Here is a 5,946-nt window from a genome sequence, read left to right as displayed (position 1 = left end):
GAAGGAAGGAAGGAAGGAAGGAAGGAAGGAAGGAAGGAAGGAAGGAAGGAAGGAAGGAAGGAAGGAGAAAGAAGAAAGAAGAAAGAAAGAAATTGTGAGTGGCAAGAAGCATTGAGCATATTTTCCCAAAGTTACTGCTGTGGGGGAAAAAAACCTCTGGGTGACAGAGCAATGACTGACACCCTACTGAGTTGTTATGCAAATAAAGCAGACTCAATTTACTGTTACAGTGCTCATAATCAACAAAGTGTTATGATGGTAATTAGGATTCAACTGACTTGCATCCCATTTTCTATCATTAATTGGAGGCATGTATGCAAACCAGTAGTTAATAATAGAATGGTTATCATTCCATAAACATTTTCTTCTCGTTCAGCCATTTGTTTGATAGCTTGTGTGGAAAACATTTCATCCTTCATGTATAATCTATTGGGATGATGTTGTATTCGCAAATGTTGTTTACAAAGCTAATACCATGTTAAAAATTCAGCGTTTTATATAGGCTTAATGTCACTTCATTTTTGTAAAGAGATAGGAGAAAACTTCAGAAGTTTCCAGCTCTTTCAGCCCAAGGTTGTGGATTTTCTGGAAAATTTTGAAGTGGATTTTTTTTTCTCATGAAAAGGACCATGAATTTGTACAATTAGCAAATTCGTCTCAATGTCATAGTCTAACCAAGCATTTAAGCTATATTATTTGAAGTGGGGGAGGGAAGCTTTAAATGTAGCCTCTTTCGATGAGGACTGAACAAAATTGTTAAAGAAATTGAAAGGGTTGGTGTGCGGAGACAAAATATTTTTATTAGAAAATTGGAAACAATATTGGGCATTAGGCAGCAATATGCAATTGCAATGTACTTTTAGCACACCAAGAAAATCAGGTTGGAGATCTGTCAGTAAAGAAATGTAGTACTTTTTCTTCTTATTCTTCTCTTTTGGGTAGAGATGATCTGAATATCTATAATTGATCAGTTGATATTAGACTAAGGCTTTACCTACTTCTGAGAAGAATGCAGGAAAACTTCCATGTGGCAATTTTATTGTGGTTTCATGGAGGCTACAGAGAAGAACAAGAGGTGCTTTTCTCATTTCTCAGCAGCATCTCTAGTTGTGTCTCTCTTCTCTTCTCTCACAGCCACTGGAACGTCTGTGGAGATTCTCAGTCATCCAGGTCACAGTTATCCCAAAGATGCTTTTTCACGAGGCAACTGGACTTTCTTGTTTTTCTTTGAAGACATTTTGCTTCTCATCCAAGAAGCTTCTTCAGCTCTGACTGGATGGAGGGGAATGGAAGGATTAATACTCCTTGCAGACAGTTGGTCATTTGCATTCTTTTAGAGAGTATTTGAGGCCATTTGGAGGTTTATCTGTGTCTTCAGGGTCACCTGAGTAGTGCAAATGGGTGTGGGGCCTTCTTGGAACTGCTGAGTGTTATAGACTGGAGATAGATGATGTTGGATCCCTCCCTCTCTGTTGAGAGAGGGCTGTTCAATTTTGACATAGATCAGGGATCTTCAAACTTGGCCCTTTTATGACTTGTGGATTTCAACTCCCAGAATTCCATGCTGGCTGAGGAATTCTGGGAGTTGAAGTCCACAAGTCATAAAAGGGCCAAGTTTGAAGACCCCTTACATAGATGGAACAGTCAGAGAGAGCCATGAAATCCTTGTCTCTCAATGTTTAGAACAGTCATTTGAGAAGGAGACATTGTTGAAAACTTTGAAAGTGTCCAACTTTCAGTTTCTGCAGAAAAATTTCCAACCCACACCTCTGATCCCAGCACACCTAGTAACTTAATAGGATAGTTGTTTCAACTTTCTAACTGGATATTTCCAAGTGCTCAAAGGACATTAATCTATCTATCAATGCTCCTTAGCTTTAATTAACTAAGTGAGCCAAAGGTAATGGGCTGGGTCATGCTAAGTGTTATTCCCATTATATGCTGCAGTGCTCTATCAGGACATTATAAATCATCAATGTGTCAGGTAGCCCATAAGGTTTTGCCACAAGCCATATAAGTAGTCACAGCTTCGATTATTGTCATGGCCGAATTACCATTGGTAAATTCATGGCAATGGACAAACCATCTTGGGATAGGCTCATGCTGGAGCCACTCAATAGTTTCTGTGGCACCTCCATAGCATACATCAGCCCAATATAGATGTTACATTAGTTCTCTCTGAGCTTAGTTGCTTACTATTAAATTTATATGCCACCCATCTTGCGGTCTGAAGCAGGTCTGAGCAGCTACAATGTAATGAAATATACAGATACCAAAACAACTATAAATATGACAACAGATTAAAATTACATTAATTAAAACAGACTAAAAACGTGGGTTTGGAAGGAGAGGTGGGGGCGCCTTCTCTGTTAATGCAACAACCACAGCTTCTCCTTAAGAACCCCGTGCCAGCCAGTATAACCAAGTTTTAAAGCTTTTCCTGAAGGCCAGAAGAGATGGGGCAGATCTCACCCTGGCGGGAAGATGTTCCAAAAGATAGGGGCTGTGGCAGAAAAGACTCTTCCCCTGGACTCCACAAAATTCCTTGACTGATGGGCACAACAAAGCCCCCACCCAAACAGAATACTCCCCCAGCCAATCAGAACACAGCCAACCCCCCATCCAATCAGAGCACAGCCAAGCTCCTTAACCAATCAGAACACACCTCCACCCAATCAGAACACAGCCAAGCTCCCACCCAATCAGCTCAAACCCCACTGGCAGTTAAAAGGAAGAAACAGCAGCGATCACACACACTACTCCCAGAAGCACGAAGCTGAAGACNACTTCTAATTCTACGCGGGAGAAAACCCGAATAACTAAAGACCTACATACAAACACCCGCGAAAACCTCAGAAAACATATATATATATATATATATATATATATATATATATATATATATATATATATATATATATATATATATATATATATATATATATATATATATATATATATATATATATATATATATATATATAGTGTGTGTGTATATATATATATATATATACACTCTTAAAAAAATAAATTCTCCCCAAACAAAAGGTACCCAGAAATCCCAGTTTCTGTTTATGTTAATAGTGTTTATATAATTTGGTTACCATCCTGCCTTGCGCAACTGTCAACGGCTGGAAAAAATATCCCCTCACAAATACAAAATTAAACTGCAGCCTGTGATTGCCACAAAGTGCCCCCTTACTTTCCCTAGCCGACTATTACAATGGTTCAGCTTGAGCTGAGGGTATCTCTTCTGTCAGTTATTTCTTTATTATTAAACAATTTGCCAGTAATAAACTGGCTAGGTGGTAGCAAATCTCTCCAGATAATAACAATGGCCTATGAAAAGAACTCTGATGCAGTGAACCATTTTTGTGAGAAATTGAACCAGGAGGAGAGAACAAGTAATAAGGCACTGGTGACTGAAGAATTTCAGATTGTTGTTTTTTTTCAAAAATGTGAATAAGACCTGACAATAGAACATCAATGTTTCCTACTGATTGCAAATGATTTCCAAAACAAATGCCTGGGGAGGCAATTTAAGGAAGAATAAATTGGAGCTGTAATAAAGGCAGAAAGAGAGTTTCTAGCAGAAAGAGGTTCAATCTTTGATTAGAAATTGGACAAGCTGCTTTCTGAGGATCTGTAACCTCTTTGGGGTGTCTTCTGGTTTATCTGATTCTTTAGCACATTAGACTGAACTTCCCCAACCTCTTTTCCAAATTCTCTCCCAGCCATCTTTCCAACAGTTGAACATACTGTTTTTAATTCTCTCTCTTTTATCCCAATCTTAAATCTGCTTATGACTTCATTTGACATGAAAGGACTTAGGAAACGAGGGCATCACAGGGAAAAGGCTTTCCCCATTGACTTTGCTTGTTGGAAGCAGGCACAGGAGATTGCAAATGGTGATCACATGACCCCAGGGTGCTGCAATTATTGTAAAATACATGCCCATTGCCAAGCAACCACATTTTTATCATGTGATCTTGGGGATGTTGCAACAGTCACAAGTGGAAGGGCTGGTCATAAGTCACATTTTCAATATCACTATAACTTTGAAGGGTCTCTAAATGAATGGTTGTAAGTAGAGGACTGCCTGTACTGTACTTTTTCGAGCTGAGGAAACTGCCATTTTCTTTATAGCTTTGGCTTTATAACGTAGTATCTATAACATCTGGAACTAATTATGAATTCCGGCTATAACTTCTGCTTTGGGACTTTGAACTGCAGACTTCACAGTTGGATCTATTTCTTTTCACTTTCCTGTTTCTTCCCCATACCCTTATTTTTTTTGTTTATTTGTTTATTTGTTTGCCTTGGTGGCTTCTTGCCTGACGAAGAACTCTACAAGATGCCATAGCAATAGAACGTTGTTTTGCAGCATGTCATGCAGGTTTTAGAATCCCCATTATATTGCGGATCAAGATGGCTCTGATTATTTTTTAAGTTTACTGTGATTTCTTCTCCAAAGGAAGACACACAGTCACACTGTCACTTCAAATTTCTCATCACTTAGAAGAATACACCATGTACCACCATATGCTGATGTTGTCTCACAGCAGCAGTGATTGATGGCCACTGGGACTGAGAGAGGCCAACATCAGACACAGCGAAATAGTGCTCTATTTGATTCTGTTCTCCTTCCCTGGCAGTGACAGTAAGAACACTTGAGCCTGCAGTTCAGTTGTGCTCTGTCACTTAGCCGAAGTTAAGAATAATTTCTGGTTCAGTGCATTTATAAGCATTTCATATCTGATTTTTTTTTTTTTTGAAGGAGCCCAAATGGCCTTTTCATCACTTTTCAATCCGCAGTTATCTTCCAAGTCGGCCACTGTCTCAGGGTGAGAAAATGCAGGATAGGATAGTACCAGGACATATATAGGTAGTCCTTGACTTACAATGGTCACTTAGTTTAGTGACCATTATAACATCACTTAACGTGACTTATGACCATTTTTCACACTTATGACCATTGAAGCATTTTCACGGTCACAGGGTCAAAATTTAGACGCTTGGCAACCAACTCGTACTTATGACAGTTGCAGTGTCCCGGGGTCATGTGATCCCCTTTTGCAACCTTCTGACAAACAAAGTCAATGGGGCAAACCAGATTCACTTGAGAACCGTGTTACTAACTTAACCTCAGCTATTCACTTAATAGCTCTGGCAGGAAAGGTTGTAAAATAGGGCAAAATTCACTGAACAAATGTCTTGCTCAGCAACATAAATTTTGGGCTCAGTTGTGGTTGTAAGTCAAGGATTATCTGTATGCTCAAATGGCAGAGAGCACCAATCACTATCACCATCCTACATATAAGCACAGATAGAGGACTTTAGAGTAGTCTACTGAGCAAGTGGGTGGTTGATACTCTCTTTTGTCTCCTGAGAAGGAAGGACTCACTGGAGAAGAGCCTAATGCTGGGAAAGATTGAGGGAAATAGAAGAAGGGGACGACAGAGAATGAGGTGGCTGGATGGAGTCACTGAAGCAGTAGGAGTGAGCTTAAATGGACTCCAGAAGATGGTAGAGGACAGGAAGGCCTGGAGGAACGTTGTCCATGGGGTTGCGATGTGTCGGACATGACTTTGCAACAACAACAAATTTTAGATTGGTCTTCCTTCCTTCCTTCCTTCCTTCCTTCATTCATTCATTCATTCATTCATTCAATCATTCATTCAATTTAAAGGGCATCCAGCTCCACAATATATTGACCACAAGTAAAAAGACTGTAGACTGGTGCGCTGGTCGTAATCGATGGACAGTCCTGAGGGCTGGTCACTGTTCTCCTGATCTTCCTCTTATCTCTGCTCAAAAAAAGACCTAAAATCAAAACAGTCCAAAAAGGAAAGCCTTTGCCACTTTCCAACATGGAATATGGGAAACAGGAATGCTATAAGCTAATACCACGATGAGAAAACTGAAAAATAAAATTTCAAAGGTAAT

Source organism: Protobothrops mucrosquamatus, unplaced genomic scaffold, assembly GCF_001527695.2.
Source record: "Protobothrops mucrosquamatus isolate PMUCROS unplaced genomic scaffold, P.Mucros_1.0 scaffold_174, whole genome shotgun sequence".
Classification (NCBI taxonomy): domain Eukaryota; kingdom Metazoa; phylum Chordata; class Lepidosauria; order Squamata; family Viperidae; genus Protobothrops; species Protobothrops mucrosquamatus.
The sequence above is the reverse complement of the archived record's forward strand: the minus strand, read 5'-3'. Positions refer to the sequence as shown.